This window comes from Colias eurytheme, chromosome 12, assembly GCF_061535395.1.
Source record: "Colias eurytheme isolate Ceu_HAF_F1 chromosome 12, ilColEury1 Martin Lab GWU primary, whole genome shotgun sequence".
Lineage (NCBI taxonomy): Eukaryota > Metazoa > Arthropoda > Insecta > Lepidoptera > Pieridae > Colias > Colias eurytheme.
The window spans coordinates 10,479,250-10,497,337 of NC_142991.1; the positions used below are offsets into that span (position 1 = coordinate 10,479,250).

The 18,088-nt window shown below is 30.3% G+C and overlaps 1 protein-coding gene across 1 annotated transcript in view; it reads right to left on the bottom strand.

The window, feature by feature from the left end:
• Positions 1–16,254, bottom strand: part of LOC149904241 (uncharacterized) — a 121,373-nt gene extending 105,119 nt beyond the window's left edge. Inside the window, exon 1 of the mRNA XM_090108124.1 lies at positions 15,672–16,254. The gene's annotated coding sequence lies outside the window, so the exon portion shown is untranslated. The remainder of the gene's footprint in view (positions 1–15,671) is intronic.
• Positions 16,255–18,088: the final 1,834 nt, after the last annotated feature.

Sequence of the window (18,088 nt, forward strand, 5' to 3'; positions counted from 1 at the left end):
TATTATATTATACATGGTGTTGTGTATCGTTAAAGAATTTAATTTTTGTAATCAAAAACAAAACATTTTTTTTTAAATATTGCAACTTAATATGAATATTGTCATCGTTTCTTTTACCATTTCTAAAATATGCCCTTAAAAATATCATATTTTCTCCTATAAAATCTGTTTTCATCTGATTCCGAACCCGCGACTTTTTGGAAGTCCAACGTAACCAATGCTCCACCGCTTCTCATTACAACTTTACGTGCTCATAAACTTACTATAATTACGAAATCCACTTTCAAATAACGCAGTAATCTTAATTAATTTGTAAGTTGTAAAGTGAACAAATTAAGAGGCAATCTGTCAATCAATCATCGATTATTTAATTGAAGTAATGATTTATTTTATGATTATTTCCGCAAAGAAGTGAGGAGATTAAAGGTTGCTCTACTTGCTTTTCCCACGTATCAAAATATTATTACGACTGGCGTGTGAATGGTGTGTTCTGAATTGTACTAGTGAATTGTGCTTAGAGCCTAATTTTCATTTGTATAGCTAGAGAGTGCTATATATGTCCATTATCATATGCCGAAAACTTGATAAATTGCTAATGTTTATGTTTTTTTTCAATGATAACATATTATTATGTTAATCAATAAATATATAAAGTAAAGTAACCGACATAATATTTTTATGTTGGAGGTATCTATCCCAAAATTGATCTATTCTTCAATTGTGAGGCACCTAAAGCATCAAAGTGTCATCGTCCAAGAATATCGACTACACCTTAGCAAGACCGGTGTGACCTTACATATTCTTTTCAAATTTCTTGATAATAAAAAATAATCAACCCATTATCTCCAGTTCCAAGTGGAACAAACCATTGTAACCGATCAGTAATGGCCTTATAATAGAAGCAAGGCGATTCTAATGAGTGTTTTGGACACATGTAATCATAATCTTTGCTAATGTGCACTCAGCTTAGTTTTATGGCCGAATAATAGATTTCGTAAATATATAATTTATGAGTGTGGGTAGAAATTTGCAGATCTGATTTTAATAGCCACTATTAAGAGAAAAATGAATGAACTGTGTGTGGTCTGTTATTTAAATAATAAAAAGTTGCAGACTAATATTTATTAGTAGGATATTTTTGGACTAAAATAATAAATAATAACAATATTACTTTTGTGGGCAAGATACTTTACTAGGTATACCTACTTTTGTAATAAATGTACCTAATTAATCACTTTCAATTAGGTAGGTATGTATTTTTAATAGCGAATCCTGGAGTATAAACATTAAACTTAATTATGTATATTAAAATATACCTTATTGCTTCCATACTTTTTCACTTCATCTATACTAATATTATCAAGCTGATAAGTTTTTTTGTTTGAACAAAAATTCGAAAAATTATTTCGGTGTTAGATAGCCCATTTACCGAGGAAGGCTATAATATCATCACGCTAAGACCATCGGGAGCGGAACAATACAGGTGAAACCACGGAGCACAGCTAGTAAAAAATAAGCCGTAAACAAATCTAGAATATCTTCAACTAATTGCACTAAAAATAAATTAAATTACGAAATTTCAATGTACATACAAACAGCATTACTAATATTTATTATAAACTTTACTACCGTTATCTGAATATCTAGTAAGTCACTGACTAGCCAGTAATAAGGGGCATTAATTACAGTCACATGTACATACATATGTTTTTAATAATACAATGTATCTTTGAATGAGGCCGCAGGAAATGTCAGTGGAACAATCTAGTTTATTTATATAGTTGAATAATTTAACTGCTTCATAAAGTTCCTCGTTTTCTTCTCCTTAAAATTGATAACAAAAAGAACGTGTGTACCGAACACACGTGTCAGAAGTGAAAATATTTTGGCAAGATTCAAAGATGCCAAAATCGTTGCTTTACTCCGTAACGTGATGGTATTGCCATGACTCGACCTTGAAATTTTACTTTCAACGCGCCTAAAGAAGTTTCACTTCAAAAACTTTTTTAATTGCTACTCAAACACATACTTTTTTTTTAATAAACAACAACTTATTCATCAGCTTTACAGAGAAGAATCTGCAACATACTATTTACCCTTTTATAGGAACTTTTGATTAAACAATATTTTTATGGGTATTTATTGTTTAATTTTAAATTAAATTAAATTTATTTCTATGGCATATAATCAAACTCAACTGCAAAAATGTGCATTATTGCTACTCATACTCTTTGAGATATGGGTTATAACATAAATTGTAAATAATGTTAGATTCTATGATACTGCAGTTAAAATCATCTTGTTAAACGACTACAATACAGTCTCATAATATTAACAGCGGCAAAGCTTCAGAGTTTAGCAATTTATATCAAAATCAATCGTTAATCTGTTCATTATTACATCATGAAACTTAACACATAAATTGATATCGTATTAAAATATAAAAGCCAATAATTCGAAAGCAAATTAACTCATCCCTGGTAAGGATCATAAAATAACCATTTTCACATAAGGCGATACTAAATTCGTAATATCCAACTTAAATTTACATATATGTATATTCCGTAAGTTGAATTTTGCTTGCGTTTTATAACCACATTAGTTTAGAGATAGCATCAGAAACTGATAAATTTTGAACTCATTCAAACTAATTAAAATAAATAAAAATATATTTTTATTATCTTTAAATTGTATACAAAACGTATATTATGGGGTATTTTAAAACTCGTAAAATATTTAACAAGGTAAATCTATTCAACTGTTTAAATGCCCATTTCATAAATGTATTAATTGGTGATCCGTATTTAAATTGGATTCTTTAAATGATAATGAATAAAGATACAATCAAGAGTTAATTTTGAAATGTTTTTCTTCTATTTCATTGTTCTACCAATAAAAAGTTAACCAATAATTTACAGACATCAATAACACGTGTTTAGATAGTATTTTTTGGTTTCATTATAAACATCTTATTCAAACTAATTCCAAACTTGGAAATACTTTCAAAACTTTTAAAAAATTTTGCTTAGAAAAACTGTTTGTAGCGAAAGTAAAGAATAAGTATTTTTTAGTTCAAATGCATAAAATTATCTTTGGAAACTGAAATGAAACTGATGACCTTTTTGGGTTTCATATTATTTAGGAAAATAAAACTATTGTTTATTGAAAATGAAAACATCATTTCCCTCCCACCATAAGCTTACACACAAGGAAACTCCATAAAGTTTCCCAAGAAAAACATTTGAGGCTTGACAACTGCGTTTTCTAGTTTTACCACTGTTTTACGATCGAAGAAAGTGAAGTTTTGAATAGAATTTTACGATCGCTTCATAGCCATGTATTGTGGAGTCTCTAGAAATTACGTACTTACCGGTGCGAGTTAAAATGACTTTGTGATGAAATGGACCTTTGAACTCGTTAAGGGCTAATAAGGAAAAGTGTTTGTTATCTTGGTGGTGGCCATTTTGACAGCTAATTGAAGATATATTGTTGATGTTTTGTTATTATGTTGTATGGATTCATATTTATTTGACTTGGCTCCACTTTTCGGCCTCATTTTATTTTATTTTACTCTTTCATTTATTATACTTGTATTGTTTTGTTTCATGTTGTGTTGTTTTAATTTGAATTAAGTATTGTATTCTGTGTCAATTGTGTTTGTTATTAATTATTATTGTGGAGTCAAATAAATGATCTTTCTTTCTTTCTTTATATTTAAGGAAGGGTTTAATAAATTTGTTTATTAAAGTAATTCGTTATGTCACCTGAATCTGAAAGTAAGTAGTACCTATATAAAGTAAGTATACCTATAAATGTTTCGTTTTATCTACATAGACAGATGATTAAATAAAGTTCTCGGGTATATAAAACACAGGAAGTATCCTAACAGTAGTTATTTTTATGATAACATTTGGAAATAATACTTGTAAGATATAATTTTATTTTTTGCTTCATCAAATTATGGATTGTTGACGAACGGCCTTGAAAGTCAAATTTTGTGTTTATTTACAACACTATTTGCAACGTCTAACGGTACATTTTCATCAAGCGAATGCTCATTCTAACCACAAATGTTAAATTATTTTAGTGTAAACAGGCGTAGAGCATTCTTTCGTTGTTCTAATACTGAACAACACTGAATACGAGTTTCCGTTTGAACTAAAAGATCATGAAAGAATGCTCTTGCTCTAGGCTCTAGCTCTATGTTCATATTTTGACGTAAATGCACCGAACAAAGCCGCGTATCCATTAAAGCATTTATAAACACAATCATAGTAATCAACAATCTAATTTGTTCACTTAGTTCCAAATGTCACAAATGTATCCCCAGCTTTATATTATGCTAATCAATCGGAGCGCACAAAAAAGCGCTAAAGTGCTTTCGTTCGAATTAACTCATCTGACGTAGAATGTTAGGAATTTTGACGTGTAAAGTCAACGCGGATGTCAGCGCTTGACAGCGCTGGATGACGGCTTGTCAGTTGTAACGATGAGGCTAGAGTTCACAGAGTGATTTAAATTGGAACAAGACTTGAGGTAAATGTAGTTCGTTTGAACCAAGAAAGATATTTTAAGTAAATTATCTTGCTAGGTTTGTAAGGTTATGTATTGTAAAGTACATATTATTTTAGTTAAATATTATCATTGGTGTGAATAACAGCAAGACGTTGCAAATTTTAGCAGTTATCGATGCACCTCAATGTGGTCACTTCTGTAAACGATCACGTAGGTATTCGTTATTCTCAATTTAATAAATTATTTTACTGTTATTTTTGCTACCTATATGTAAGAAACGTAGACCTATTCTATACAGAATCCTATTCTATCTATACTAATATTATAAAGCTGAAGAGTTTATTTGTTTGTTTGTTTGAACGCGCTAATCTCAGGAATTACTGGTCCAATTATTTCTTTGTTAGATAGACCATTCATCGAGGAAAGCTAAAGGCTATAATATATTATTATCATCACGATAAGAGTTAAGACCAACAGGAGCGGAGCCACGCGGGTGAAACCGCGGAGCGCAGCTAGTCTAATGATAACTTTTACTCTCCGTAATTAACTACTAGGTACTTCCACTAACTTTAACTTTGCTTCTTCCCTTTATTCAATCTTATATTTTAAAACTTTTAAAAGTAATTTTATTATCAACTCCGTTTTATTTATGTTTATTTGAAACTGCTTCTAATAAAACTTTATATACAACTACGTTGCCAAACTAATTTCACAAGTTACACACATCACAAAAGTTGAAACATAATTTAAAATAGAGTGAATTAGAAGCGATCACTCTTGACTCCGGGTCAGATCTTGACCCGCGCGTGTCGTGTGAAACTGGACCGATATAAATAGTCCATAATTATATTTTGCTTCGTTTCTTTTGGGTCCGACTGCGCTAGAAAAAGGTGTTATGGTTTTTTGTTACTTACGTATACGTATAAATGTGTATTTTTTTTGCTACACTATAGGTAGATATACATAATTGATTTTTGAGAGGGTAACAATTATGACAAATTTTCAAAAAAAAACAATCTTGTTTGCCATTTTTTTTCATCCATACTAATATTATAAATGCGAAAGTAACTCTGTCTGTCTGTCTGTTACTCAATCACGCCTAAACTACTGAACCAATTTGCATGAAATTTGGTATGAAGATATTTTGATACCCGAGAAAGGACATAGGCTACCTTTTATTGCGAAATATGTACCACGGGCGAAGCCGGGGCGGACCACTAGTTTAAATATAAAAACAAGTGGAGCATAATAGTTAAGCTTTTTAGAACTTGTGACAGTCCAAATGTCAATAATTTTAAAGCTATTGGAATTATGATATTTATTTCGTATCTATGCATATTACTATGGAAATAATAATTAATTAAATTTGAATTTAAAGCTTCATTTGCTTGTTCAATTTCATTTTTTGTTATTGGTCAGATGTGTTTTCTCAATATACACACACACACTAGACAAAAGCACTTCAGTACCTATATCATAATATTTTCATATTCATATACAACACGCTTACATTGTCCTCGCTAGGTAGGTACTCTATAGCACTACCCAAAAAAACGTTCAATAAAAAAAAAACAAAATAAAGTAGACACATGTGACGTAACCACAAATATTAGTCCAAATCTTGACCGGGCTAATAAAATATTATCTATGTAAATCGAAATTGTGAAACGCTTTTAGGCTGTTTACATACTAAGCGGTTGTTTAGATATTTTCATTCAATTGTGGTGTTGAAATAAAAATACAGTATCGATTTATTATAGTGTAGGATGTTATACTATAATGTTTCTATTATATCTGTGTATATATTATTTCACTAGAGTTTGGATAATATTTTTTTTATAAGTAGGTTAATTTTTATTTTCTATACATTACCTAGTTACCTAGTTTTAACGTTTATGTTTAAATTCAGAACTAGAAAAGCCTACCTACTTTATTTAAAAACAATTGTACCTAGTCTTTTGAATTAGGTCTTATTCAGAAAATTATTATGTACCTACTTCACATACAAAAGTAAATTAAAATTATTTCACAAAATTTTTACACTATTTCAATGATAATAATCAATTTTTAACATATACAGAAATACCCAATATTCATTATTTTTATTAAGAAAAACATGCGTTAACCTAACCTCAATTCAGATGCCATACAGCCAGTAATTCGATACTCCAAGATAAAATCGTTAAGATACATCCAATTAGATACCTCAGGCATTTTGATGAGCATTCCTCCACATTAACTATAGTATAATAGTATGTTTGATAATGCTTCCATTTATTTTAAATATAAAAGATTCTACTAATTAAAAATATCGTAAGTTTTGGAAAAAAAAATGTGTGCGTGTACTAGTGTACACACGTAAGTAGTGAAACTTCTTTATGACCTTATTTTTCAAAAAATAATTTACTATATGCAACTTTACAGAAATACGTCGAATCACGCGTGGTAGGGATAAGAAAAAGATGGCGCATAACGGAAAAATGTCACGCGTAACGAAAAAATGTTACACTAATTTTTTTCCAACCCCGATAAAGAAGTTTCACTTCAATAATTTCAATCTATGATCTTGTACAAAATTATTAACATATTAAAAAACTAAAAACACGTTTAAACTCATGAAATTATTGTATTGTCTCTAATCCTTGGGTATAAAGAAGTCGGTTACAGACAAACATACAGATGAAGCTGAAAGCGTCTTAAATAATTGTAGAGTATGAAATTTTTTATATCTATAAAACAGTATAGTAATAATAAAAATTTATAAGTATTATAATACATTATTTTTACTATTTCCTAGGCCAAAATAGTCCTACTTTATTATAGGTGCGGTTTCAGGTTTGAATTTTAATTTCTCAAAATATATAACTTATAGCATTTGGCCGCTATGCCAATATATATATATATATATATATATATCTATTACCACTATATTCTATTCGAAATAAACAAAAATACAATAAAATATTAGGCCTTATCTATTCAATAGTCTGGATGATAATAAATGTATTAATTAAGTCGCTCTGAATTTCCTTTTTTGTATATATGTTTTATTTTTTGGTTCTGTATATTTCATACAAGCTGTGCCCCGCGGTTTTACCTGCAGTGCTCAGCTCCTGTTGGTATGTGCGAGATATATATATATATATAGCCTACAAGCCTTCCTCGATAAATGGGCTATCTAACACCGAAATAATTTTTCGAATCGGATCTGCAGTTCCTGAGATTAGCGCGTTCAAACAAACAAACTCTTCAGCTGTATAATATTAAGTATAGATTTCATATGTATACATAGATGTCTATTTTGATGAAGTGATGGCAGAATGAAATAACATGTTAATTTTATTCCTAACGTTAATGGAAACACAATTTTGAGTTCCTAATTAGTTTAATATATTCATAGCTCTTAATTATGTTTTAATTTGGTTTTTAACAAATACAATTATGCCGTGCCTTTGACATTATGAAGAAAATTCATTCGTTAGTCATTTGACTTTTGAGATATCTATTTTGAAAATACCCCTTATTTGCAAATTTTTGGAATTCTTCTTCTCTCACCAAACTTTGTTTTTTTTTTATTTCTTCTGTTTCTGTTAAGGTTTCTGTTAATTTTAAGAATGTTATCAAAAAATATACTACGTTATGTATCGTGCTTATCACGAATGAAATCTATCTGTATATCGAATTGAATATAATAGTTGTAATATATTTAATTTCAGTTCAGTTGACCTTTTATAAAAAAGAGCAACATTATTGAAATTTCCACATTGCAAAAAATTTGCAAACTACATAGTTACCTGATGATTTAATAACCACAAATTATATTAAAGATTCTTCGTACATGTAAATCTACTTGTAAATACGCAATAAAAGCCAACAACATAAAATTTGTTCGTAGAATGTCACAACCGTTGACCGCAGGCGCACCCATACTTTCTAGCTTGATAGTTGACGTGTTTTAAGGCTTTTATACGTGATTTATTGTTATGATTTTAATTATTAAAATGCCGTTCGATATAGTGATTAATTAAAATATACAATAAGAAAAAATATTTTTTTAAAGTAAGAAAAAGTCGGAAAAATGTAGAGCCTTTTTTATTTTAAGCCCACGTTAGGTCCTATATCAAAAAATGATTTTTGTTATTTAATATGTACGTGATGTACGAAACTAAACTGTTTTCTAAAATTATGTACAAATAAAATTGTTTTTTTGTTATATAACCATGATGTACGAATCTTAACTGTTTTACTCAAACTCTGTACAAATATATATTTTCTGGATTACAAGTGCTATTTTTTCCAATGCAATAGAATGAGACAGAAAATAATGAATATAATAAATCCAATAATGTATAACAATCAAGCAATAAACGAAATTAAAAAGAAAATTAATTGGGAATTGGAAATTAATTCTTCAAAAATAATTCCGTAATAAATTGAATGATAGAATTCGTGACTGGATCGTAGATATAGCACGTGTTTAAATTTATTATTTTAAACCGATTTTAACATAATTTATTCAAATCTCAACCAGACTCATCTATGTACCAAAGCATTGTGTGATTCTTGTATTAAAACAAGTTTTAATCACGTTTTTTAATAAAAACAAATAAAATAATTATACACGTGTTCAAATACACGATTAATAGTAATAATGATGTAACTATTGAATTATGGTACATGTTTATGAGTAATTTAAAACAACGTTTGGAGCGTGATCTGAAAATTGTATTTTAATTTACGGGTTGATGAATATGAAATAAATATCTATCATATTGTAGTATGTAGTATATCTATGTTATCGTATTGTAGTTGTTGGTTTAGTTTTTCTTTAATTATACTATAATACGAATTTCTAATGTAAAACAAATTAATTGTCATGAAATTCTTCATCATTTTCTTATGTAAATATTTATATACATATACCTATCAGTTTGTTATGCAAAACCCAACAACTGCATAGAACAATCACAGCCGTTTTTGCGTGAATGAATTATATAAGACCATACTCACAAAAATTTAGCTTTTACAGCAATAGCAAAGACTAATAAATTTGTCTCAGATGCGATTTATAACTGCAATAACATAATAAATTCAATTGTCTTAACCTATGATGTAATACGTTCGAATGATTTCTCAAAACCAAAACCTAGTTCTATACTAATAACAATAAAAAATATCTATATAAATTTATATAAAAAATATCTGTCAATCGGTCTGCTGTGATGTATGTTTATTGATATGAAGACCAATTCTCACGACGATATTCCAAATGTATATCATAAAACACCGTTAATACGTCTATCGAAACACCTCGACCGCATGTGGAGTAATTAAATTAGAATTTTCTGCATATACAGCGTGTTCTTTAATTCTTGAAAGAAAAAATCTGAAGGACTGTGTTTTTTGTACTGATTGTACTTAGCTTTTACATTGTTATTCAAAAAAATTAAATGTATTGTTGTAAAAATGTGTCTTATTGCTAACACTAATATTATAAAGCTGAAGAGTTTGTTTGTTGGAACGCGCTAATCTCGGGAACTACTGGTCCGATTTGAAAAATTATTTCGGCGTTAGGTAGCACGTTTATCGAGAAAGGCTGGCTATATATCATTACGCTAAGACCAACAGGAGCGGAGCACTGCGGGTAAAACTGCGGAGCACAGCTAGTTAAAAATAGTTTATCTCAAAAGCCGGCAACACATTCGCGGTGACCCTAACATCGCGAATGCTTATAGGCGGCGGGCATCACTTTCCATCAGGTGACCCGCCTGCTCGTTTGCCCGCTTTAACGATAAAAAAAATTAAAGACTCTATTTTATGTGCTGATTGCACTTAGCTCTTACATTGAATTCTTAAAATTTATTTTTGAAAGAATGTGTCTAATTGCGAACAATAAATAGGTACTAATAATGCTTTCAAACCTAAACCACACCTATAAATAAAATAGTGAAACTTCTTCCGCGGGTAAAACCGCGGGGCGTAGCTAGTTATCTGTAGATATAATGATCTTAAAAAGCTCGTACAATTTTCCAACTCATTTTTAAACGGTTATTGTATAGCTATAGCAGTATTCTCATATAATCCATACTTATATTATAAATGCGAAAGTAACTCTATCTGTCTGTCTGTTACTCAATCACGCCTAAACTACTGAACCAATTGGCATGAAATTTGGTATGGAGATATTTTGATACCCGAGAAAGGACATAGGCTACCTTTTATTGCGAAATATGTACCACGGGCGAAGCCGGGGCGGACCACTAGTAATCTATATTCGCGCTCTGATTAATGAAACGACTTCGTAAATTCGATTCCGAAACACCCTGTATAAGCCGATTAGACAATTCCGTCTCAAATCCGTATCATTCCGTGTATTTATGACATGCACTAGATTGTTCTAAATCTTTTCCATTCACATTTATGTGCGCTTTATTAATTTAATAATTGGGCCACATTTATATTTATGATGATAGGAATTTTGCAATCTTTTTATTTTAAGCGGTGGAGCCTTTTTCTTTTGTTATTAATAGTGTTTTGATCAAGATCGTCGAAATCTCAGATTCGTGAAAGTACAGTGCCACAAACTTAACTGACCCGGTGGCAAAAACTGGAACTACGTGCCGCCTTTTTGAAATGTCACATTTTCACAGACTTTTCATACGGAATATTTTGTATAAATAAAAAGTTACTTATTAATGTTAATTTACACCATTGGCAATTACATTATTTTTACCCTTGCATCCGGGGAAATACTATTTAGCGGCACTAAAATCGACATCAGTGACATCCGTCACCGGGTCAGTTAAGTTTGTGGCACTGTAACTGTATGGTTTTGACGTCATTTGTCAAAAAAATGAACCAACTTTACGTTTTCCGTCTATCTTCTTGCGAAATTTGAGCGTGGTTAATTTTGATCTAGTGAATAAGCCACTTTTTTGTTTCTTAAAATTTCATCATTTTACATAATAATACGAGAATATTGTATGTTTTTATATATATATATTCTTACTACATTAATGTATGCAATGAATGAGTACCTAACTTATGTAAATAACCTACTTTTTACCTAACGAATGATAACTTTTATAATATATACCTATGTTTAAAATTAAGTTTCTCGTGTAAGTGACTTCATGCCTTAATGAAAATATATGTCTTTAAACCTTTAATAATATAATCTTTTAAGGATTGAGTATAAGAGTCTTTTAAGTCACATCTTTAATATATATATATATATATATATATATAAATCTCGAGTCACAATGTTTGTCCTAAATGGACTCCTAAACCACTTAACCGATTATAATAAAATACGCACACCATGTGCAGTTTGATCCAACTTGAGAGATAGGATAGTTTAAACATGTAGGTACCACGGGCGAAGCCACTAGTATTTTTATAATTTAATATACGTATACTGTCGTTTCTTTTTTTTAAAACACATCCTTACAATTCTTAAAATCATACACCTACAATATATTTGATAGATATTTAACACTTAACTTCATGTCAAAGTTATAAGAAACAGGTAGTCAGCATATAATTTAATCTGTCTAAATTTTTCATCAAAAAATAAGCACCATTTAGCCCTGTCAACTAATCAGACTTGTATAATTTTTACAAGCAATTAAATTATTTAAATTAACACTTATTTTTTAAACTTTTGATGAGGGTCGACAACACGGAATTATTGTTTTTACTTTTGTTTATATAGGTACCTATATAAAATTATAATTTATAGAATGCAATATTACAATTGCAAAAGATATCTCATATTTATAAAAAAAAACTACAGCAAAACATTATTATCAATAAGAGATAAACATAAAATAGGTAATTATTTTTCTACAGAAACCTTTGAACCACTTTCAAATTATCAGAACAAATCCAAAGTTAAATAAGAATGCGACATAGCAGGCACCCCGCTTTCAAATAAAAAAATATTATCAAAAGCAGTTTACCCAGTCAAAAGTTCTGAAGTAGGTCTCCACAAAAATTTCCGAAGTACCTACACAACCTGCTACTCTTTTCCTTTGTTGAAAATAAATACAAAGAGGCTTTTATTCAACATTATTAAAAACAGTTACAAATATGAAGCTCTAGTTTGCAATTTAAAGTATACTAGCGGTCCGCCCCGGCTTCGCCCGTGGTACATATTTACGTTTTCTCTACATAAGAACCATCCTCGTACTTCAAGGATTATATTCAAAAAAGGATTAACTATCGAAATCGGTCCAACCGTTCACGCGTGATGCCGTGAAAACGTGAAACGGGTTTCATTTTTATATGTATAGATTAAAACAAACACTAACAATCACTATGGTAGTTAAAAGTATATTATACACACATTGTTAGATTGCAATCAATCACGCTTGATGGTGATGCATGCTCGCCATGTTAAAGTTCATTCTAAAATCAATGTTCTTTGCAATACTTAACTATATTATGATATAAATGTAACTATAATGGCATGTGAATATTTGTTAATGTCTATCAAATGTGAAATAGAACGCTATTATTTTAAGAGCAGAAGTATCCTGTTGATAACTCAGGCCCCGGAACCACAGACACAATAGAAAATCTATTGTGTCTGGGACCGATCGGGCCGCTTGGGGCTCAATGGGTTAAAGAGTAGAACGTGCTAAAATTTAATTGATTTTTCAATTTATCAATCCATTAAATGGGTGTTAATTATCTATATAAGTATATATTTAAAATATATATTATGTAAGTTTATCAGCCTGGTTTCCATAACACAAGCGAAAAGCTTAGTATGGGATCACATCGTGCCGTGTGCGAAAAATGTCCTTATTTATTTATTATTGTTTCAATCGGTGAAGAAAAACATAGTAAAGAAACCGACAAATCAAAGAATCAAAAGTTCGACGACATGTCACAACTGCCAACCCGCACTTGGCTAGCGTGGTGGATTATGGTAACCCTCAAGGAGAACAAATATGCTTATTTTACACTAAGCTTTTAAACAATTTAATATTTATAACGCAATTTTAATAGATGTATTTAACAAACTATCATAATATCATAATTTTAACACACATACTTTATTTAGCAAACAAAAATGTGCATTATTCCTTTTATATAGAGTCCCTTTTCTTTTATGGATATTTAAATATAGCCTTATCATCACTTCACGTTCAATCAACCATTTTTTACTTGAGTTTTACGAACTACAACAAGTTTTCTTGTAGTTCAAGACATAATGAATGTTAACATCGTTGGTCTTGTAGCATAATAAAATTAATTAAATGGTAAACTCAAGCTCAGGTTTAAAAATAAACTAAAACATGAATGATTTGACCCATCTAAAAGTTTTTTCGTATAGTCAATGTAAAAATTAGGAGGATAGAAAGTTTAGATAATACTGGCTAATACTTAAACAATTTAAATACTATCAGAATAGATAAACATAAACAATAATAATATTATTGTTTAAAATTTATGTATCCTACTAATATTATAAATGCGAAAGTTTGTGAGGATGTGTGTGTTTGTTACTCTTTCACGCAAATACTACTGAACCGACTACAATGAAATTTAGCACACATATAGAGGGTAACTTGGATTAACACATAGGATTTTATCCCGGAAATCCCACGGGAATGGGAGTTTTTCTTTAAAACCGCGAAGCCGCGGGCGGATATCTATTTATTTATAACAACGATATTATTATTATTATACATTTTGTTTAATTTTCAATTGAATATGTAGAGCTTATATTAGTTTGTCGACTTGTTTTAATGTTTTCCAGACATAACTTTATTATTAATCGAAATTCACTGTAACTAAAAGTTGATGACAAAAACATGGACACGAAGTTATTAATATATCGTATTATTAAGATTGTATACGGTAATATAGCAAGCAACTTCATTACATAAAACAAAACACAGCTACCTGTTTAACAACCTAAATAAAAGATCCGATATATTTTGCAACTTAGTAGATAATGCCCGGAGGCTAGAACATCTTTACTCCTGCGCATGAAAGCTGTATCACTGACCGCTCCTATGATAGCAATCACCGCCAAATACCAGAATACCCGAAATTACAATTTGATAAGCCTACCAGTTTGAAATCCGGGGGCGTAATGCTATAAAAATTATAGATAAAATGCTGTTTGTTACATTATTACTTGATGAAACTATTTTTGTTTTCGTATGAGAAGAGACGTCTTCATTTTACAATTTAGGAAATAATAATTTAAAAAAGCAAATATCAGTTCATTTTAATATTTGAAGCCTTTTAATAAAGTAATTTTATATTGACAATTATTAGCGTGAAGATATTCAGCGCTGCACTCCCGTTGGAGTCTTTTCTTTATACGTCCTATGCTTCGTAATAATACTCTCGTCTCTACATTGATAAAATTAAGGTATTATTCTATGCAATGTTTAATAATTCAAATCAAATAATGGTATGACTATTTTCTGCGTTTGAGGAAGTTAGTTATTGTATAAAATATATTATAACAATGTATTTATACATTCTTAAATTTTATGAACTCTCCTATAAAATCAAGTCAGAGGTCACTAAACCTTTATCTATATAATTATAAAATAAATAGGTCATTTAATGAACATAACTTGAATATTAAGTGTAAAAAATGTAAAATAAAAATATGATAATCTGATCTAGATTTTTTTACGGAAAATAAACAACATCATGCAACAATTAGGATCCTTGTGTAAATCTGTTTAGATACTATCAGCATAGGTAAACATAAACAATTAAAATTAAAACTTCAATTAAAATTATCAGTGCAAATTAAAAAAAAACAGGTGTAAGTTCAGATAAAAATTCATATCTCTATAAAATTAAACAGCAAAGTCTCAAATGGTAATTCAGGTCAAATAAATATTTTTATTTGTTTGATCTTTAGCCCGAGATTCTGCCCATAAAACAGGTGACACGCCTACGTAATTTGATTGTAGTACAAGATTATTTTTATACCATTTTTATGTAATGTAGAGCCTCTATTTATTTATTTATTGATGCATCTTTAATATTCCATAATACATTCGTATTCTGTTTCCATTAAACTGGGCTTTTTATATTTATTAAGTCATTATTTGTTAATTTTAATACACAAAATTTACAAATAAAAATTGTATCACAATTAATAAAAAAAAACTCACGGTGATTTTCTCGAAAAACAGCTCACAAAAAACCTCCTTTGTTTCAAAAGTTATTGTTTATCACTATTACGATCTCATATTATCACAACACAACCACAATCCGACCACAAGAGTTTGACTAGTTTAAAAAAAGCGCGAATTTCGGTACGTCTGCGCACGCGCATCAAATCGTTATTCAAACCGTCTCGAAGCTCACTCGGATGTGGCTCGTATGTGACTGTACAATCTTGCACTTCACCGAAGAAGATACATCTGCCGTCCCGCTCGCACGCCTACCACTACCTATATCCGTCTCCCTCTTATTATCAGAGGTTAACCCGCGCTCATCTGTCAGTCGACACGCGGCCGTCGGGTGGGAAGGTCGCGTTTACCGTTATTTTCTCCATGCCATAAAACACGGCGTATGCTCCGCTATTTTGTCGTCGCTTCCTCCAATAATGTATTTGAACTATGCATTAATAATTCATTAATTACACTCACTCCAACTGTGTCCCAATGATAATTGGGTCAAAGTTGACATTTATGTTTAGTAAATCAATGCGCGCGTAAAATAGATTGCCAAAAAGGTTATCAGCGACCAATCGGGCGCACGCGAAATGACAAGTAAGCTAGATCATTCGTTTAGATCATCGGCGCGCGCGCAGCATATCAGCGATTGGTGTTTTCCGCGCAAGCCCCGCCTGTACCGTTATATGGAGGGGAATGACTGCCCTAAAGAGGGGTTTTGTAGATCACAAAGAGGGGGGATGTGACATATGCCATTTACATGATAATTAATACGGTAGCGTTAACTTTTACACCGTACATTAATACAATTATTATTGAGGCAATGCAATGTTTATTGCATGATTACACTTTGATTCTACATTTGCAAATACACTTCAATAAAATTAATGTACGGGATATCGTACATTGAATGCATTACATAATTATAATAAGCATGTACCTATAGGTATTTTACATATACTACGAATAATTATGTTTTCAGTACGACACATCTACAATGTATCATAATTTTCATATAAAATTTAGTTAATTGAACTACATTACTAACTGGCCGAAGTAAATACCTAAATATAGAGATGACTCTACAATTTGTAGATAATAAACGCCTTTAAAAGATCCAATATACGCAATACCGTTGTTTTATTGCATTGTACTAATAAACTAACAAATAATAATGTACGCAATTAATTAATTAATATTATCAAGCTGAAGAGTTTGTTTGTTTGTTTGAACGCGCTAATCTCAGGAACTACTGATCCGATTTGAAAAATTATTTCGGTGTTAGATACCCCATTTATCGCCACTGTTATATATTACACACACAAATAATAAAACATAAAAAACGGACATTAGTACTTTCTAAATTCATTATTATAAGCTCAAATGCACACCTATTTCAAAACTAACTGAATATAAATTAAGTACCTACTTACTATCATAGTAATAAACTTTTTGCGTGCAGTTAAACATATAATTTCACAGGCAAATAATCAATACCATGTAATAAAACGTGAAACCAAACAGTGCGGTTAGTATAAACAGTTTCGAAATGATTCCATGAAATCTAGCACGTAAAGCGACATAAATTAGACATATATATTATTATATGGTATAAAACCCATGTGACACGCAGGTCAGACTAGTGATGTAGCTTGTGTGAAGTTGATGATAAATATAACAATTGATCACGACTGTAAACTATATTCAAGTGTATTAAACTGACTTTATTTAGAACTAGAGGTCCGCCCCGGCTTCGCCCGTGGTACATATTTCGCAATAAAAGGTAGCCTATGTCCTTTATCGGGTATCAAAATATCTCCATACCAAATTTCATGCAAATTGGTTCAGTAGTTTAGGCGTGATTGAGTAACAGACAGACAGACAGAGTTACTTTCGCATTTATAATATTAGTATGGATAACAGAACTTTACATTATTATGACGCACACATACACACTTGAATAACTAATTATTTATTAATTTATTTATTTATTTATTTATTTATATAAAAAAATAATCGCCAAATGTGTTGTGATACTATTGGTTCTTTAAAAAGTCATCCCTCGCTACGCATCCTAGCACATCTCTGGTGGAAACGCAGCCTTAGGCTCATCTGTGAATGTAAACAATGTATTGTGCAAAAAACCGCTTTATAATTGTGATATCTACAAGTAATTTAAGATAAATAACCAGTATATTATACTGGTACTCTCACAATTAAGTCAAATCTGATACACCCTTACAGTTCCATAGAAAAATCTCTGAAAAATATAAACACAAATTCCATAATAAAATGTACTCTCAAATTATTTCTTTAATATTATGTAGAGCACTGTTGGCATTTTTAAATTGTTTAGCTTAATGTTAGCATGTATTCAAAAGAATTTAGCATTTTACAAAATAAATAACATA